General features: G+C 43.9%; 1 pseudogene; it reads right to left on the bottom strand.

Annotated features, from left to right (window-relative positions):
* Positions 1-5,926: 5,926 nt before the first annotated feature.
* LOC120991233 lies at positions 5,927-9,162 on the bottom strand (annotated as a pseudogene).
* Between the last annotated feature and the right edge of the window lie 12,210 nt (positions 9,163-21,372).

Here is a 21,372-nt window from a genome sequence, read left to right as displayed (position 1 = left end):
TGTACAACAGTGTAAATTGGGTGTGCCCTCAAAATACCTCAACACAGCCATTAATGTCTAAACAGCTGGCAGCAAAAGGGAGTACGTGAGTGAAAATGGCCAAATTGTTTCCAAAGTGTCAATATTTTATGTGGCCACCATTATTTTCCATCACTGCCTCAACTCTCTTGGGCATGGAGTTCACTGGAGCTTCACAGGTTGCTACTGAACTCTTCCTCCATGACGACATCACGGAGCTGGTGGATGTTACAGACCTTGTGCTCCTCCACCTTCCATTTGAGGATGCCCCACAGATGCTCAATAGTGTTTAGGTCTGGAGACATGCTTAGCCAGTCCAGCACCTTTACCCTCAGTTTCTTTAGCAAGGCAGTGGTCATCTTGGAGGTGATTGGGGTCGTTATCATGTTGGAATACTGCCCTGCAGCACAGTTTCTGAAGGGAGGGGATCATGTTCTGAGTCAATGTCAAAGTACATGTTGGCATTCATTGTTCCCCCAATGAACTGTAGCTCCCCACAGCCGGTAGCACTCATGCAGCCCCAAACCATGACACTTCTACCACCATGCTTGACTGTAGGCAATACACAATTGTCTTTGTACTCCTCACCTGGTTGCCACCACACACACTTGACACCATCTCAACGGAATATGTTTCTCTTGGTCTCATCAAAGCACAGGACATGGTTCCAGTAATCCATGTCCTTAGTCTGTTTTTCTTCTGAAAACTGTTTGCGGGCTTTCTTATGCATCATCTTAAGAAGAGGTTTCTTTCTGGGACGACAGCCATGCAGACCAATTTGATGCAGTGTGCGGCGTATAATCTGAGCACTGACAGGCTGACCCCTCACCCTTGTAACCTCTGCGGCAATGCTGGCAGCAATCATATGTATATTTTGAAAAGACAACCTCTGGCTATGACGCTGAGCACTGACAGGCTGACCCCCGACCCCTGTAACCTCTGCAGAAATGCTGGCAGCACTCATACAACCTCTGGATGTGAAACTGAGCACGTGCCCTCAAGTTCTTTGGTTGACCATGGCGAGACCTGTTCTGAGGGGATCCTGTCTTGTTAAACTGCTGTATGGTCTTGGCCACCATGCTGCAGCTCAGTTTCAGGGTACTGGCAAACTTCTTATAGACTAGGCCTGTGATAGCTAACCTCCGGCACTCCAGCTGTGGTAAAACTACAACTCCCAAGATGGACACTTGCTTGGCTGTTCTCAGAACTCCACAGAAATGAATGGAGCATGCTGGGAGTCGTAGTTTTACCACAGCTGGAGTGCCGGAGGTTAGCCATCACTGGACTAGGCTATCTTTATGTAGAGCAACAATTATTTTTTTCATATCCTCGGAGAGTTCTCTTCCATGAGGTGCCCTGTTGAACTTCCAGTGACCAGTATGAGAGCGATAACACAAAATTTAACATACCTGTTCCCCATTCACACCTGAGACTTTGTAATACTAACGAGTCACATGACACCGGGGAATGAAAATGGCTAATTGGGCACAATTTGGCCATTTGCACTTAAGGGTGTACTCACTTTTGTTGACCGCGATTTACACATTAATGGCAGTTTTTTTAATTTTTTATCTTACTTCCCAAAAACTGGTATAAAACATGATCAAAAAGCCATATGTACCCCAAAATGGCGCTGTTGTACTACAGCCAGTAAAAGTAAACCCCCACACAGCTGTCTCGACAAGAAAAAAACCCTGAGTTTTCGAGATGGCAATGCGACAAAAAAAAAAGGTGATTTTATGAAACAAAAGTAGCAAAACATGAAATAAACCTATATAATTTGGGTTTTGCCATATTCATATCGACCCGCAGATTAAAGTTATCATATCATATATACTGCGGGGATTCGCTCTGATAGGCAGGTTAGCGGACGCAGTATAGAGGCAACAACAAAGTCTTTGAATTAAACAGTTCAATAATTATTCACACATTAAGTAAATGACAAAACAAAAAGTCAATTTCAAGGAAAACAGTCACCTTGTGATTCTAGTGTTCGTTCACACCATGCAGCAAAGAAGAAGTCCTTGGACAAAGCAGAATCCACCTGCTTTCACATCAACAAGGTAGCAGGCCTTAATCCAGGCCCAAACTCCCAGGTCCCAACACAGAGACTGACAGAGCTCCACTGTCAGAGAGGAGTAACAGTGCTGCCTGTGTTTTATAGCCCAAAACCAAGACCCGGCCTGGAACGTGGGGAGTAGTCACCCACCCAGCACTTTGACTACTCCCATTAAGAGCCGTCCCGGATCAGCTATTACAGCCATACTAAACAGCAACGTGTTAAACAGCAACTTCTGCCAACACATGAAACCAGCTCTTACTTCACCGAGGCCAGAAACCTTGGTGACACATATCTATCATCCACGATCATCTCTTGAACCCTCCTACAATACAGATTAATAAACCCCATAAAAATAAAATAAACACTGACAGAATTGCAATTTGCCTACCTCATCTACCAATAAAAAAAACATTGATCAAAAAGCCAGATTTACCCAAAAACGGTGCCTATAAAGCTATAGCTTGCCCCACCAAAAAACTCTTGTAAAAATTTGGGGCAAAAACAATATGTTAATGTCAGCATGCAATTTTTGATTTCCATGCCCAATTGTAACAAATTTTATGACACACCAGTGCAGTCAAAATAATCGCTGCATCTCTCTATTTCCTTGAAAGGTTTAGTTTCCAAAATGTGGCCTTTTGAGGTGTTTCTTATTTTTTAGCACCTCAAGGTCTCTGCAACCTGAAATTGTGCCTGAAAAACTTCCTGAAAAAATGCGGGATCTAAAATCAGCAAAGTGCTCCTTTAAGGGTACTTTTACACTTGCGTTGTTTGATTCCGGCAGGCAGTTCCGTTGCTTGAACTGCCTGCCTGATCAGGCAAACTGTATGCAAACGCATGTCATTTTTTCTGACTGATCAGGCATTTTTCAGACTGATCAGGATCCTGATCAATCTGAAAAATGCCTTATCAGTCAGAAAAATGCATTGCAATACCGGATCAATTTTTCCAGTGTCATCAGGCAAAACGGATCCAGTATTTTTTTTTCTTCACATTTTTAAAGGTCTGTGCATGCGCAGACCGCAATACTGGATCCGTCAATGCGGCAATTTGAATGCCAGATCCGGCACTAATACATTCCGATGGAAAAGAATGGCGGCATTCCGGCATGTGTTCAGTTATTTGGGCCGCATATAAAACCGCAGCATGCTGCAGTATTATCTCCATCCTGAAAAGTCAAAAAGACTGAACTGAAGACATCCTGATGCATCCTGAACAGATTGCTCTCCATTCAGAATGCATTAGGATAAAACTGATCAGTTCTTTTCAGATATAGAGCCCCGAGGATGGAACTCTATGCCGGAAAAGAAAAACGCTAGTGTGAAAGTACCCTTATTCTGAAGATGGTATTGTAGTCAGGTAGCACTCAAGGGCCACATATGGGATATCTCTAAAAACTGCAGAATTAGGGTAATACATTTGAAGTGATCTATTTTATCATCTGCTTTTCCACAGAAAATTAAAATCTGCAAAAAAGAATTAATTTTTTAAAATTTACATCCATTTTGCATTAATTCCTGTGAAACATCCAATGACATTTTAAATAATTTTAGGAGTGCAGTTTTTATAATGGCTTGATTTCTAGGGGGCGGGGGTCTAATATATAGGCCTCTCAAAGCCACTGCAGAACAGAATTGGTCCCTAAAAAAATAGAACGGAATGGAAATGTTTAAACAACGATGCCAACATAAAGTGGACATATAGTAAACATTAATGTTTAACTTTTTGTGAGCAATGATGGTCTTAAAAGCAAAGAAATAAAAATTTTGAAAACTACAAATATTGCTACATTTTCATTAACTCTTGAATTTTTTTTTAGAAATGAAAACAAAATATGTGGACTGAAATTTACCACTAACAAAGTACGTGTCCAAAAAAATCTCAGAATCGCTCGCATAAGTACTATTTGAATGAAGATTAAATATTAATATAACTACAAGTACATGGAGCGTCGTTACTTCTCTCCATGTCACTCTGGATTTTTCCACAGTGTCTGTAGGAGGTGTGAATACAGTAATAGGAGAAAAAAAAATTGATTCCTCAGTATAGTACAAATATATTTTTTATTTTAATACAGTGATAAGTTCATGGGGACAATGTAGACTTGCTGTCATGTGACAGATGATGTTATGTAACCCCAACCTTAAAGTGTAACTGCAGTTTCATTTTTTATACCGTAATGGTACAGTACACCCTACAGTATATGTGCATTTGTGTTTTCAAATTTAATCATTTTCTGTTTCACCTCATAATAACTCTAATAAATGCATGCCACTTTATCATTCTGCAGACATCTTCTCACAGTGTCGTCATGTGCAGGCTGTCTCCTCTCTGATATAAACATGAGACGGGAGAGCACTGGGAGGAGGAGCGCAGCCCTGAGTGGCGGGGAGAGCGCTGGGAGGAGCAGCGCAGCCCTGAGTGGCGGGGAGAGGGCTGGGAGGAGGAGCTCAGCCCTGACTGCCAGGGAGAGCGCTGGGAGGAAGAGCTCAGCCCTGACTGCCGGGGAGAGCGCTGGGAGGAGAAGCGCAGCCCTGAGTGGCGGGGAGAGGGCTGGGAGGAGGAGCTCAGCCCTGACTGCCAGGGAGAGCGCTGGGAGGAAGAGCTCAGCCCTGACTGCCGGGGAGAGCGCTGGGAGGAGAAGCGCAGCCCCGAGTGCCGGGGAGAGCGCTGGGAGGAGTGCAGCCCTGAGTGCAGGGGAGAGCGCTGGGAGGAGGAGCGCAGCCCTGAGGGTCGGGGAGAGCACTGGTAGGTGGAGCGCAGCCTGAGTGCTGGGGAGAGCAATGGGAGGAGGAGCACAGCCCTGAGTGTCGGGGAGAGCGCTGGGAGGAGGAGCACAGCCCTGAGGAGCGGGGAGAGCGCTGGGAGGAGGAGCGGGGAGAGCGCTGGGAGGAGGAGCACAGCCCTGAGGGGCAGGGAGAGCGCTGGGAGGAGGAGCGCAGCCCTGAGGGGCGGGGAGAGCACTGGGAGGAGGAGCGCAGCCCTGAGGGGCGGGGAGAGCGCTGGGAGGAGGAGCGCAGCCCTGAGTGCCTGGGCTCGGGCAGAAGTGGAGGGGGGAGGGCTGCTTTAGATGCTGCTATCTCCTGAATGGTAGAAACTAGCATGGAATTGGTTTGTTTGAAAGCTGACATTCCAGGCTTTCATACAAGACCAAAATCACAGCTAAAGGCCAAGCAACAGAGGAGAAATCACTGTTAGTCAGGAATAAGCGAGTGTAAAACCTGCTTTTACTTTCACTTTCAGCTGCATTCACTGCTCCCTCTCTATCAGTGATATATTCCCATATACTGAACATATTGCTGCCACTCTGGTATTGTCTGAAAGCCCATATCTCTAGCTGGTACCAAACCAAAGATATTAGCAGCTAAAGCAGCCCCCCCCCCCCTTTCAGTCTGGAGGAGGGAGCAGCTGCAGAGCTGAAAGGAGGAAAGAAAGATAGTAAAAAAAATATAGAAATGTAGAAATGTGACATTATCATCAGTGTAGTGACCCACATAATAAAATGACGTTATTTTTACCACACAGTGAATGCCGTAAAAAAAATCCCACAAAATAATTTAAAAATTGCAGTTTTTTTTTAACATTCCCCCTAAAAAAAAAATAAGAAAAGTTATTTACTACACCATATATACCCCAAAATAATTCCTAAAAAACCTACAACTAATTCCGCAAAATAAAAAAAAACATTAAGAAGAAAACATTTAAAAGTTATGACTGCTAGAACACAAAGGAGGGAAATATTATTGGTCCTAAAATTAATGATGTCACTAAGGGGTTAAAAATGCAATAGTGTCCCCTGAGTTGTGCGCCAACAAGATTTACTGCAGACACACGTTAAAAAATCTACAAAAAAATGTGACATTTTTGGGAGGGTTTTCCCAATTTTAAGGTCACTGTTAAGAGGTTAAAACAAATGCTTCCTGATTGCATGTAATGCAGGGCTTGTCTGTCTCTGGTTAGCTGTATGTGAGAGGATACACACTGCTTTGGAGTAGTGGGTGAGGTTATCTGTATTCTGATTGGACTTGTCTGTCTCTGGTTAGCTGTATATGAGAGGATACACACTGCTCTGGGGTAGTGGGGGAGGTTATCTGCATTCTGAATGGTCCTGCTAGTTAATGTGATGAGAGCAAGGGGTTATGGGAAGAGAGGGAAATACAGGATGGCCTCAAGAAAATGGCAAAGATCAACACAGGAAGTTCAGTAGAGGCACTTAGGAAGATGCTGAAATAGAGGCACAGAGAAATAGGGTTGCTAAGGGCTGAATACAGACATCAGAAAGGTAAAAATAACTGAAAAATAAAGCTCCATGAATATCTTCCCTTCAGCATCAGATATGTTAGGAATTTCATTTATGGTAATAAAATGGCAGTTACACTTTAATGCCTGAATTGAATAACTGGGGATAAAATTATTTTTTACTCTTACATTTCCCACATTTCAAAAAATAATTCAGTGTAGTTCCTTCTGATCTGGTAAGTTGTAGAATTTTATTTTCTTACAAAACATTTTCCATGTATAGAACATCAAAACTGCTTCTCTCCTGTGTGGTTTCTCTGATGCTTTAGCTTTACTTTGGCTTTAGTTATAAAATATTTCTCACTTTGAGCACAAAAATGGCTTTTTACCGATGTGACTTCTCTCATGTGTAACAAGATATCATTTATCTGTAAAACCTTTCCCACATTCTGAACATGACTATAGTTTCTCTCCTGTATGACTTCTCATGGCAAACCAGATACATTTTGTGTAACCATTTCCCACATTCTGAATATGAATACGACTTCTCCCCTGTGTGACTTCTCTCATGTCTAACAAATTATGAATTATCTGTAAAACCTTTCCCACATTCTGAACATGACTATGGTTTCTCTCCTGTATGACTTTTCTCATGGCAAACAAGATTATATTTTTTTGTAAAACATTTCCCACATTCTGAACATGAATACGGCTTCTCCCCTGTGTGACTTCTCTGATGTATAACAAGATTTGATTTCTGTGTAAAGCATTTACCACACTCTGAACATGAATATGGCTTCTCTCCTGTGTGGCTTCTCTCATGTTTAACAAGATCTGATTTCCATGGAAAATATTTCCCACATAATGAACATGAATATGGCTTCTCTCCTGTATGACTTTTCTCATGGCAAACAAGACTAAATTGTTTTGTAAAACATTTCCCACATTCTAAACAAGAATATGGTTTCTTTGCTGTGTGAATTCTGTCATGTCTAACAAGACTTGTTTTCTGGGTAAAACATTTCCCACATTCTGAACATGAATACGGCTTTTCTCCTGTATGACTTCTCTCATGTGCCGCAAGATTTGATTTATCTGCAAAGGACTTCCCACATTTTGAACACGAACATGGCTTCTTTCCTGTGTGACTTTTCTCATGTCTAACAAAATTTGATTTATCTGTAAAACATTTCCCACATTTTGAACAAGAATACGGCTTCTCTCCTGTGTGACTTCTCTCATGTTTAACAAGATATGACTTCCACGTAAAACATTTCCCACATTCAGAACATGAATATGGCTTTTCTCCTGTGTGACTTTTCTCATGGCAATCAAGATTGAATTTTTTTGTAAAGCATCTCCCACATTCTGAACATGAATACGGTTTCTTCCCTGTGTGGATTATCTGATGTACAACAAGATGTGTTTTCTGTGTAAAACACTTCCCACATTCTGAACATAAATACGGCTTCTCTCCTGTGTGACATCTCTCATGTTTAACTAGATTTGATTTATTTATAAAGCACTTCCCACATTCAGAACATGAGTATGGTAGCTTCTCCTCTGTGCGACTTCCATGTGTAGAAAGACCTAATCTTCTTGTGGACTCTTTACCACACTGAAACCTTTTACTCCCCTTCTGACCTGTATTGGTGGTAACAATCTGTGGTAGGTTAGGTGAAGGTCCCTTGTGATTATGTGGATTAAGGGTAATTACATTTTCTCCTGAAGTCTGGTTCACGATATCTTCATCTTTGACTTTATAATTTTGTGATAACATGAAGATACCCTCAGAATGCTTACTGGGATTTTCTGTTAAGATAAAAATGGGAATTTATAATTTATTTTTAATCTATGGAGTAGACAAACTTTCACACTAGCTCTAAAAAAAATTCATTGTATCCAGCATAGCTGAAAAGGGCAGGAGCACCTCCAGACTCCATTGACTATAATGGGACCAGGCCTGTTTCTGGCATTAGTGTAATGATTTGGCTGGATAAAGATGGAGCTTTATTTGCTGTCTCTCTGACATCACATCAGTGAACATGCTTAGAACACACCTGTATTCCCTACTTGGGATCTGACATGTCAATATTGTCCCTACTAAGTGGCTGACTGCAAGGCATTAAGGGCACACCTGCCAAGGGTCATGTGATCCTCCTGCCCTTCTTTCTTATGATCTGTAAAAAGGCAGATGCCATATTGAGCATTTTGCAAGAATCTCAAAAGCTTTAAATTCTCTCTGAAGCCAAATTTGTAAATACATTTTCAATGAATTCGCTTAGAATTGATTTGCTCATTTGCAGGCATAATACATTTCCAGGACGCCTTTGCATAGAAAAGTGTAGTCTACTATACTGGTAGCACAGATGTCAATAGGACACTCACTTACCATCCATCAACTGAATGCAGCCCTATTCATTAGGGATGAGTGAACTCCTGCATAACATTAACCAGCGGATCCGTTATGTTGCCCATAGGCCTCTGTTATGATGGAATGCTTCTTAAAGGCTTTCGTGGTGCATTCCGTCATAGAATTACATTATGTTCCGTGGTAATGAAATCAATAACAGAATTCAGGCTAAACCCAAACGCCGAACTTCAAAATTTTAAAGGCAAATGCAGAGTCCTAACATGATGTAAAAAGAGCCTAACTTGTGTATCTCCTCCATTACGTCACTGTACACCCGTGTATACACTGCACAAGACGGGTCTTACCTTGCGATATAAGAGGCTGGTGCTCCTCCATTACATGTCACTGCACACACTGCACATGACGGCTCTTACCTTGTGATATAAGAGGCTGGTGCTCCTCCATCATGGCCTCCTTGTACAGATGCTTGTGTCCTTCTATATACTCCCACTCCTCCATGGAGAAATAGACAGTGACATCCTGACACCTTATAGGAACCTGACAACACAATGACACCGTCATCACCCAGACCCCTCCAGTGGTGTTACTGCAGAATTTCCCAGCATTCCCACCTCTCCAGTCAGCAGCTCAATCATCTTGTGGGTGAGTTCTAGGATCTTCTGCTCATGTATCAGGGGGTGAGGGGGAGGCTCTGTGATGAGGTGAAGGGTCCTTCTCCACCCCCGTGACTTCCGGATATGGATGATGGGAGTCACACAGTCCCCAGATGTCTTCTTCACTATTGTGTACTCCTGTGGATGGAGAGAGACACTTTCAGGCACCATGTGCTCTCCTCCAGTCCTTCCTTCCTGGGTACAACGTGCCTACTTACCTTCTCATGGCTCCTACAACATGACTATTGGTCACTGGTCACATGATACATCACTCACCATATTGGGGGCTGATCTTCAGGTTCTCCGTCACTTGGAAGGTCTGGAGGCCATTCTACAGGACCCTGGACTCTTCCTATCACTTCCTATGATGGATTCTCCTTCCCGATGTCTGACTTGTTACAGAATAAAATAAAGAGGAGAGAAATCTAGAAAAGTTTACCTCTCCGCTCAGCAGGGAGATGATCTCCAAGGTGAAGTGTAATATTCTGCTGATCTCCTTCCTGTCCATCCTTGGTGGCTCATTCAGAAGGGTCGTATTGCTGGTTTTCTTCATGACGTCTCCAAAAAAAGGAATAAAGGTTAATCAGTGAGTCCCATGTCCCCTATAATGAGGCCGAGAAAAAGTACAACTCATCCCACAAAACTCAGACCCTCATAAAGCTGCACTGATTGGAAAACCCTGAGCTCTGTTTGTATCTGAGCTCCCAGCAGTGCAGTGTGTGGAGGCAGGAGACTCTGAGCTCTAGATGGGGGACGGTCTCCTCAGTAACGATAGTGCTCGGCCTGTGAGGTCATAAAGAGCCTGGAGGACACTGGACATTTCTCATTAACCCCTTAAGGACTCGGCCCTATTTCACCTTAAGGACTTGGCCATTTTTTGCAAATCTGACCAGTGTCACTTTAAGTGCTCATAACTTTAAAACGCTTTGACTTACCCAGGCCGTTCTGAGAGTGTTTTTTCGTCACATATTGTACTTCATGACACTGCTAAAATTGGGTCAAAAAAGTTAATTTTTTTGCATAAAAAAATAAAATTTTTACAGAAAATTTTGAAAAATTAGCAAATTTCAAAGTTTCAGTTTCTCTACCTCTGTAATACATAGTAATACCCCCAAAAATTGTGATGACTTTACATTCCCCATATGTCTACTTCATGTTTGCAGCATTTTGGGAATGATATTTTATTTTTTGGGGATGTTACAAGGCTTAGAAGTTTAGAAGCAAATTTTGAAATTTTCAGAAATCTTCAAAATCCCACTTTTTATGGACCAGTTCAGGTTTGAAGTCATATTGTGAGGCTTAGATAATAGAAACCTCCCAAAAATGACCCCATTCTAGAAACTACACCCCTCAAGGTATTCAAAACTGTTTTTTCAAACTTTATTAACCCTTTAGGTCTTCCACAAGAGTTAATGGCAGATGGAGAAACAATTTTGAAATTTAAATTTTTGGGAAAATTTTCCAATATAATCAATTTTTTCCAGGAGTAAAACAAGGGTTAACTGCCAAACAAAACTCAAAATGGGTTGCCCCGATTCTGTAGTTTGCAGAAACACCCCATATGTGGTCGTAAACTACTGTTTGGCCGAACGGGAGCACATAGAAGAAGGGGAACACCATATGGGTTTTGGAAGGCAGATTTTGCAGGACTGGTTTTGTTTATACCATGTCCCATTTGAAGCCCCCTGTTGCACCCCTAGAATAGAAATTTCAAAAAAGTGACTCCATCTAAGAAAGTACACCCCTCAAGGTATTCAAAACTGGGTTTACAAACTTTGTTAACCCTTTAGGTGCTCCACAAGAGTTATTGGCAGATGGAGAAACAATTTAGAAATTTCAATTTTTTGGAAAATTTTCCAATATAATCAATTTTTTCCAGGAGTAAAACAGGGGTTAACTGCCAAACAAAACTCAAAATGGGTTGCCCTGATTCTGTAGTTTGCAAAAACACCCCATATGTGGTCGTAAACTACTGTTTGGCCGAACGGGAGCACATAGAAGGAGGGGAACACCATATGGGTTTTGGAAGGCAGATTTTGCAGGACTGGTTTTGTTTATACCATGTCCCATTTGAAGCCCCCTGTTGCACCCCTAGAATAGAAATTTCAAAAAAGTGACTCCATCTAAGAAAGTACACCCCTCAAGGTATTCAAAACTGGGTTTACAAACTTTGTTAACCCTTTAGGTGCTCCACAAGAGTTATTGGCAGATGGAGAAATAATTTAGAAATTTACATTTTTTGAAAATTTTTCCAATATAATCAATTTTTTTCAGGAGTAAAACAGGGGTTAACTGACAAACAAAACTCAAAATGGGTTGCCCTGATTCTGTAGTTTGCAAAAACACCCCATATGTGGTTGTAAACTACTGTTTGGCCAAACGGGAGCACATAGAAGGAGGGGAACACCATATGGGTTTTGGAAGGCAGATTTTGCAGGACTGGTTTTGTTTATACCATGTCCCATTTGAAGCCCCCTGTTGCACCCCTAGAATAGAAATTTCAAAAAAGTGACTCCATCTAAGAAAGTACACCCCTCAAGGTATTCAAAACTGGGTTTACAAACTTTGTTAACCCTTTAGGTGCTCCACAAGAGTTATTGGCAGATGGAGAAACAATTTAGAAATTTCAATTTTTTGGAAAATTTTCCAATATAATCAATTTTTTCCAGGAGTAAAACAGGGGTTAACTGCCAAACAAAACTCAAAATGGGTTGCCCTGATTCTGTAGTTTGCAAAAACACCCCATATGTGGTCGTAAACTACTGTTTGGCCAAACGGGAGCACATAGAAGGAGGGGAACACCATATGGGTTTTGGAAGGCAGATTTTGCAGGACTGGTTTTGTTTATACCATGTCCCATTTGAAGCCCCCTGTTGCACCCCTAGAATAGAAATTTCAAAAAAGTGACTCCATCTAAGAAAGTACACCCCTCAAGGTATTCAAAACTGGGTTTACAAACTTTGTTAACCCTTTAGGTGCTCCACAAGAGTTATTGGCAGATGGAGAAACAATTTAGAAATTTCTATTTTTTGGAAAATTTTCCAATATAATCAATTTATTCCAGGAGTAAAACAAGGGTTAACTGCCAAACAAAACTTAAAATGGGTTGCCCTGATTCTGTAGTTTGCAGAAACACCCCATATGTGGTCGTAAACTACTATTTGGCTAAACGGCAGGACATAGAAGAAGGGGAACGTCATATGGTTTTTGGAAGGCAGATTTTGCTGGACTGGTTTATTTACATCATGTACCCTTTCAAGCCCCCTGATGCACCCCTAGAGTAGAAACTCCATAAAAGTGACCCCATCTAGGAAACTACGGGATCAGGTGGTTGTTGTTTTGGGACTATTTTAGGGGTAAATATGATTTTTAGTTGCTCTTCATTACTCTTTTTTGAGGCAATGTAACAAAAAAAAAATTAAAAATTGTTTCTACATTCGCTATTTAGTTTTGTGGAACACCTAAAGGGTTAACATAGTTTGTAAAGTAACTTTTGAATACCTTGAGGGGTGTAGTTTCTTAGATGGGGTCACTTTTTTGGAGTTTCTAGTCTAGGCTACATCAGGGGGGGCTTCTAATGGAACATGGTGTCAAAAAAAAAACTGTCCATCAAAATCTGCCTTCCAGAAACCGTATGGAGTTCCCTTCGTTCTATGCCCTGCCGTGCGGCTATATAGCCATTTACGACCACATATGGGGTGTTTCTGCAAACTACAGAATCAGGGCCATAAATATTGAGTTTTGTTTGGCTGTTAACCCTTGCTTTATTACCGGCAAAAAGAATTCAAATGGAAATTTTGCCCAAAAATGGGTGTTTTGGCACCGTTTTTATTTTATATTTTTAACACCGTTCATCCGAGGCGTTTGGTCAAAAGTTATTTTTATAGCGACGACTTTTACGCACGCGACGATGCCCAATATGTATGGCTCTCAGACTTTGGAGACACTAAGCAGGCATCCTAAAAACTGCGGCCCTCCAGATGTTGTAAAACTACAATTCCCACCATGCCCTGCTGATGGCTGTAGGTTGTCTGGGCATGCTGGGAGTTATAGTTTTACAACATCTGGAGGGCCGCAGTTTGAGGATGCCTGCTCTAAAACTAATATTTTTTTGGGGAAAAAAAATTGTTTCCGTGTCTCCAAAGTCTGAGAGCCATAGTTTTTTATGTTCTCTAGTGGACTGTTGGGGATTATAAAAATTTAGTACTCCATGGAAGTGTGATACTCCCTGAAGCAATTGATAATGCAGAGGCCCGGATGATCGGGGCAAGTGTCACATTGAGTAGTGGTGTCCTTCCGTATCCCCCTCCTGTGACACACTCTGCACCTTTTTTGGGTTCGTCCCTTCTTTCCAGTATGGGGGACCACACCTGGAAAGTGTTGGCCAGGGACGATCCGGGCGCCTCCAATTCCCGAGGTACTCCGGCCTGCTCTTTCCCGGTCCGAAAAGATCAGGTCTTTGAGGACTGCCTCATAGAATTGGAGGAATGTCCCTGTGCTGCCAGCGCTTCGGGATAGTACAAAAGAGTTGTACATGGCAACCTGTACCAAGTAGACCGCAACTTTTTTGTACCATGCCCGAGTTTTGCGCATGGCATTATATGGCTTGAGGACTTGATCAGAGAGATCAACTCCTCCCATATACCGATTGTAGTCGACGATACAATCGGGCTTGAGGACCGTTGCCGCGGTACCTCGCACAGGGACTGGGGTGGTGCTGTTACCGTGGATTGTGGACAGCATAAGGACATCCCTCTTGTCCTTATATCTGACCAGCAACAGGTTTCCACTGGTAAGGGCACGGGTCTCACCCCTGGGGATAGGTACCTGGAGGGGGTGGGCAGGGAGGCCGCGTTGATTTTTCCGCACGGTCCCACAAGCGAACGTGGATCTGGCGGCAAGGGACCTGAACAAGGGAATGCTGGTATAAAAGTTGTCCACGTACAAGTGGTAACCGTTATCCAGCAGTGGGTACATAAGGTCCCACACGAGTTTCCCGGTAACACCCAGAGTGGGGGGACATTCTGGGGGTTGAATCCGGGAATCTCGCCCCTCGTACACACGAAATTTGTAAGTGTACCCTGAGGTACTCTCACAAATTTTGTATAGCTTCACGCCATACCTCGCCCGCTTTGTGGGAATATATTGGCGGAAACTGAGTCTCCCCTTGAACGCAACGAGAGACTCATCAACCGCGACCTCCCTTCCAGGTATGTAGGCCTGCTGAAATGTGGCCCCAAAGTGATCGATGACCGGCCGTATCTTATACAGCCGGTCATAGGCAGGATCACCTCGGGGTGGACATGCTGCATTATCGGAATAATGCAGACATTTCCGGATGGCCTCAAACCGGGGACGTGTCATAACCATACTGTACAGTGGGGTCTGGTATAGGACGTCCCCACTCCAGTATTGTCTGACACTGGGTTTTTGGACTAGACCCATATGCAGCACGAGGCCCCAAAATGTCCTCATCTCGGCTGCACTGACCGGCGTCCAGCCACCGGGTCTAGCCAAAAATGAGCCTGGGTTTTGAGCGACGAACTGTTGGGCATACAGATTCGTCTGCTCCACCATCAGATTCACCAGTGGGTTACTGAAAAAAAAACTAAAATAGTCAATTTCAGTAAACCCCACTGTGGGAATCTGGATTCCAGGATTGCCAGCAAAATCCGGAATCTCAGGCTCAAAGTCCACTGGGGGACACCAGCTAAGTTCATCGGCAGGGGGCTCCGGTGGACTTATTTGGTGGGCCGGGAAACCAGTACGAACCCCAGGGCGGCTCGTACTAGGGTGGGCCACAGGATCCCTAGCATGTGGGGCCCCTGGCTCCGCCTGGCGGCGTCTCCGCCTGGCGGCGTCTCCGCCGCCTTGGTGGCTCATCGTCATCCGATGATGATGAGGAGGATGCGGATGACAAAAGGAACGTGGGGTCATCCTCATCCTCACTGGGGCTCTCGGAGTCGGAGGCAATCTGGGCGTATGCCTCCTCGGCCGAGAACATCCGGCGGGCCATGGGTGTGTGCGTGTATGTGTGGCAAACTTTATTATATGTGCGTGTGTGTGGGGGCAACGGCTGTTCGCGTACTAAATAAGGAAAAAAAAGGGGCAAGTGTGGGGCGGTGGGGCGGGCGACGCGCTAACAGTGGCCGGACAAAAAAAGTGCCGGACAGTCAGCGCACGCAGAAAAAAAAAAAAAAAGTGGTGGTAAGGGGGCGGGGGGGGGGGTGGTGGTAAGGGGGGGGGGTGGTGAGGTGGGGGCTGGTGGGGGGAAGGGTGGGGGGTGGGGGGGCTTTTGGTGGTGGGGGGCTGGTGGGGGGGGGGCAAGTGGCAGGGGGGGGTCTGGGGTCTGATAGATGGATCAGAAAGAAAGAAAAGAAAGTTTAGTAAAAGTTTTTTTTTTTTTCCTAACTTTTCCCTTTTTTCTCTTCCTAACGGTGCCTCTCCCTCACTGACCCTAACCTACCTGGGTGGCGATGGGTGCAGGAGGGTGATGGACTACGATTAGGGGGACTCAGGAGCTGGACGCTGGACGGTGCTGCACGGTCAGGGTGCTGGACAGGAAGAGGAGGGGAGAGAGGAGCGCAGGAAGTTTGAATCTCGCGCCTCTCTCCCCTGCACCAATCAGCACCCTGGACAGCAGCGTTCCGCACCAGGGCCAGCGCCGCCTCTCCAAATCCTCGGACTGCGATAGGTGGTGTATAATTACGCCACCGATCGCAGTCTTTTTCCGGTTCATCGGGTCACAGGACACCCGAATGGACCGGAAACGCAGAAAACCGCAGGTCTGAATTGACCTGCGGTTTTCTGCGATCGTCGATACGGGGGGGTCAAATGACCCCCCCCCTGCATTGTTACGGGATGCCGGCTGAATGATTTCAGCCGAAATCCCGTTCCGATTAACCCCCGCGGCGCCGGAATAGCAAATTAAAGCCATGACGTACCGGTACGTCATGGGTCCTTAAGGATTCGGGAACCATGCCGTACCGGTACGTCCTAAGTCCTTAAGGGGTTAATAGGTCCAATACTCGCTGGGTGGGGCCAGTCTGCTTAATAACTATAGGGCTCGGCCTGGAGGACACTGGACATTTCCCTTCTGTTTAAAATGCTGGATTTCCCTCAATAATTGAGAATTGGTGAATGAAAACCTCATTAATATAGATCAGAATCTCTCAACCAGCAGGGTTTATACGACGCTACCATCACACCCATAATAAAAAGCCTTCCCTGTTTGTCTAGCCATCATCTCATATCACTTCTTCCATATGCTTCTAAGCTACTTGAACATTCCCACCTTGGACTATCCTCCTAAAAATTTTCCTATTTCCTCTTTGACCAGCTACAATCTGACTCTTGATCCTACCATTTAACTGAAACTGCACTAAACAAAGTCACCAACAGCCTGCTAATGGGCAAAGCCAAACGCCAGTACTCTGTCCTCCTCCTTGACCTGACCTGATCTGAGTCTAAGCCAGTGCAGTCAGTCAGAGACAGCGCAGTGTTAGAGAAAGCACAAAAATGTGACACTGACACTTTAGCCAACCCTGGACCCAGATACCAGCCAGGGGGAGGCCAGAAGGAGAAATGACCAACTTCCAAAAGCAGGCCAGAAGTAACAGAAAGGTAAGTTCAGTAGAGGTAACTTGTCTAAAAGGGCTTATGGACTCTATGGAACCCATGTTGCCTGAGCATACCAAATTACAGTTTGGACACTGTGAGAATCTCCACATCCCAAGGTGGATCCTGTGGAAGTGTACTGTAAGTACAGCAATGTGTATATAGAATGGAGCAGAGGAGTGTGCCTGCCATTAGGGAGAGCCATCCTGTTGGTTGCCAGAAGTCTACACTCCGTGCCTGGAAGCTTGTGTGTACAAGTCAGGTAGTAAAGTACAGGATAAGGAAGATTGCTTAAAACATCTAATGAGACACTGGTTTGGCCTATGTTTATTTCTGCATCTGTGAGATCTGTATCATCTGAGTAGATTGCATTTCTGTGTAACATCAGCCGGTCCATAATAATTATTAAACATCCAGAACTGTCTGCATCTGAAGCTTCAGTAAATTAGTTACATAGTTAATACGGTTGGAAAAAAGACATAAGTCCATCTAGTTCAATCGAAAGATAGGTGGGGACGCGAATCCCAGAAGGAAATGAGATTTAGATTTCTACACATTTTCATAAGCATTAATGTAATTTACTCTTAAGAACTCATCTAAACCCTTTTTAAAACTGTCCACTGTCCCTGCTGGGACCACGTCCTGAGGTGACTATTCCATAGATTCACAGTTCTTACAGTAAAGAAGTTTTGGCACTTCTGGAGACTGAACTTTTTATTCTCCAGTCGGAGGCAGTGCCCCTTTGACTTTTGAGGGCACTTTACATAGAATTAGTTTTTCACCGTATTTTTTGTATGGCCCATTTATATATTTGTTTAGGTTAATCATGTCCCCCCTTAGACGTCTCTTCTCAAGACTAAATAAATGTAATTATTTTGATCTTTCTTCATAACTATGACCCTCCAGACCCCTTATCAGTTTAGTCGCTCTCCTCTGTACTTTTTCCAGCTGCAGTGCATCCTTTCTATGGACTGGTGCCCAGAACTGAACTGCATATTCCAGATAAGGCCGTACCAACGCTTTGTAAAGTGGCAATATTACATCCCTGCCCAGCCAGTCCATGCCTCGTTTAATGCATGACAATATCCTGGTGGCCTTAGAAGCAGCTGATTAACATTGCATGCTGTTATTTAATCTACCATCCACAAGGACACCCAAATCCTTCTCTATAAGTGACTCCCCCAGTGTTACATCACCTAGGACATATGAAGCACAGAAATTATTACTACCAAGATGCAGAACTTTACATTTATTCACATTGAACCTCATTTGAAAAGTTGATGCCCAATCACCCTCATCTTCCATAGACTGCACAATAATACACAGCTTAGTGTCATCTGCAAAAATAGTAATGGTGCTATTAATCCCGTCGTCGATATCATTAGTAAATAAATTTAATAATAGAGGACCCAGCACTGAACCAGGACCATTCTGAATAGAAATCATAAACACAACTCTCTGGACACGGTCCTTCAGCCAGTTTTCAATCCAATTACAAACTATACTTTCCAAGCCTATAGACCTTACATTACCTATTAACCACCTCAGCCCCCCTAGCTTAAACACCCTTAATGACCAGGCCACTTTTTACACTTCTGACCTACACTACTTTAACCGTTTATTGCTCGGTCATGCAACTTACCACCCAAATGAATTTTACCTCCTTTTCTTCTCACTAATAGAGCTTTCATTTGGTGGTATTTCATTGCTGCTGACATTTTTACTTTTTTTGTTATTAATCGAAATTTAACGATTTTTTTGCAAAAAAATGACATTTGTGACAAAAAATATAAAATTCTAGGAACTCACCATGCCCCTCACGGAATACCTTGGGGTGTCTTCTTTCCAAAATGGGGTCACTTGTGGGGTAGTTATACTGCCCTGGCATTCTAGGGCCCTAATGTGTGGTAAGTAGGTAAATGACCTGTGAAATCCGAAAGGTGCTCTTTGGAATGTGGGCCCCTTTGCCCACCTAGGCTGCAAAAAAGTGTCACACATGTGGTATCGCCGTATTCAGGAGAAGTTGGGCAATGTGTTTTGGGGTGTCTTTTTACATATACTCATGCTGGGTGAGAGAAATATCTCGGCAAAAGACAACTTTTCCCATTTTTTATACAAAGTTGGGATTTGACCAAGATATTTATCTCACCCAGCATGGGTATATGTAAAATGACACCCTAAAACACATTGCCCAACTTCTCCTGAGTACGGCGATACCAGATGTGTGACACTTTTTTGCAGCCTAGATGCGCAAAGGGGCCCACATTCCTTTTATGAGGGCATTTTTAGACATTTGGATCCCAGACTTCTTCTCATGCTTTAGGGCCCCTAGAATGCCAGGGCAGTATAAATACCCCACATGTGACCCCATTTTGTAAAGAAGACACCCCAAGGTATTCAATGAGGGGCATGGCGAGTTCATCAAAAAAAATTTTTTTTGGCACAAGTTAGCGGAAATTTATATATTTTTTTTTTTTTCTCACAAAGTCTCCCTTTCCGCTAACTTGGGACAAAAATTTCAATCTTTCATGGACTCAATATGCCCCTCACGGAATACCTTGGGGTGTCTTCTTTCCGAAATGGGGTCACATGTGGGGTATTTATACTGCCCTGGCATTCTAGGGGCCCTAAAGCGTGAGAAGAAGTCTGGAATATAAATGTCTAAAAAATTTTACGCATTTGGATTCCGTGAGGGGTATGGTGAGTTCATGTGAGATTTTATTTTTTGACACAAGTTAGTGGAATATGAGACTTTGTAAGAAAAAAAAAAATAATTTCCGCTAACTTGGGCCAAAAAAATGTCTGAATGGAGCCTTACAGGGGGGGGTGATCAATGACAGGGGGGTGATCAATGACAGGGGGGTGATCAGGGAGTCTATATGGGGTGATCACCCCCCTGTCATTGATCACACCCCTATAAGGCTCCATTCAGATGTCCGTATGTGTTTTGCGGATCCGATCCATGTATCAGTGGATCCGTAAAATCATACGGACATCTGAATGCAGCCTTACAGGGGGGTGATCAATGACAGGGGGGTGAAAAATGACAGGGGGGTGATCAGGGAGTCTATATGGGGTGATGACCCCCCTGTCATTGATCACCCCCCTATAAGGCTCCATTCAGATATCCGTATGTGTTTTGCGGATCCGATCCATGTATCCGTGGATCCGTAAAAAACATACAGACATCTGAATGCAGCCTTACAGGGGGGTGATCAATGACAGGGGGGTGATCAGGGAGTCTATATGGGGTGATCACCCCCGTCATTGATCACCCCACTGTAAGGCTCCATTCAGACGTCCGTACGTGTTTTTTGCGGATCCGATCCATCTATCAGTGGATCCGTAAAAATCATACGGACCTCTGAATGGAGCCTTACAGGGGGGTGATCAATGACAGGGGGGTGATCAGGGAGTCTATATGGGGTGATCAGTGGTTGATAAGGGGTTAATAAGTGACAGGGGGGGTGTAGTGTAGTGTAGTGGTGTTTGGTGCTACTTTACAGAGCTGCCTGTGTCCTCTGGTGGTCGATCCAAACAAAAGGGACCACCAGAGGACCAGGTAGCAGGTATATTAGACGCTGTTATCAAAACAGCGTCTAATATACCTGTTAGGGGTTAAAAAAATCACATCTCCAGCCTACCAGCGAACAATCGCCGCTGGCAGGCTGGAGATCCACTCGCTTACCTCCCGTTCCTGTGAGCGCGCGCGCCTGTGTGCGCGCGTTCACAGGAAATCTCGGCTATCGCGAGAGGACGCGTATATGCGTCCACCCAGAAGAGCAGGGCCGCCGCCAGGACGCAATCCTGCGTACGGCGGTCCTGAGGAGGTTAAACGTCTATGAGGGACAGTATCAAAAGCCTTTGAAAAATCCAGAAACATTACATCCACAGCCCCCGCTCTGTCCAGGCTCCAACTAACCTCACTACATCCACAGCCACCCCTCTGTCCAGGCTTTTACTCACCTCACAACATCCACAGTCGTCCATCTGTCCAGGCTTCTACTCACCTCCTCATAAAAACAAATCAGGTTAGTCTGACAACTTCTGTCCTTAGAAAACCCATGTTGGTTATCACTTATAATATTATTTACAGTAACATACTCCTGTATATAGTCCCTTAAGAGTCCTTCAAACATTTTCCCACAGCATAAGTTAAACTAACTGGTCTATAATTACCTGTGGAAGACCTAGATCCTTTTTTGAATATGGGCACATCATTTGCGCCAATCACTTGGCATTGTACCAGTACCTAAAAAGTCTTTAAAAATTGTAAACAGGGGCACTTTAAAAACTCTTGTGTGTAATCCATCTGGACCTGGAGCCTTGTTTTGTACATACTAGGGCTGCAACAATTAATCGACGTTATCGAAAATATTCGATAACAGGATTCGTTGTCAACGAATCCC

Source organism: Bufo bufo, chromosome 2 (genome assembly GCF_905171765.1).
Source record: "Bufo bufo chromosome 2, aBufBuf1.1, whole genome shotgun sequence".
Taxonomy (NCBI): Eukaryota; Metazoa; Chordata; class Amphibia; order Anura; family Bufonidae; genus Bufo; species Bufo bufo.
This window is presented reverse-complemented; position numbering and strand designations above follow the sequence as displayed.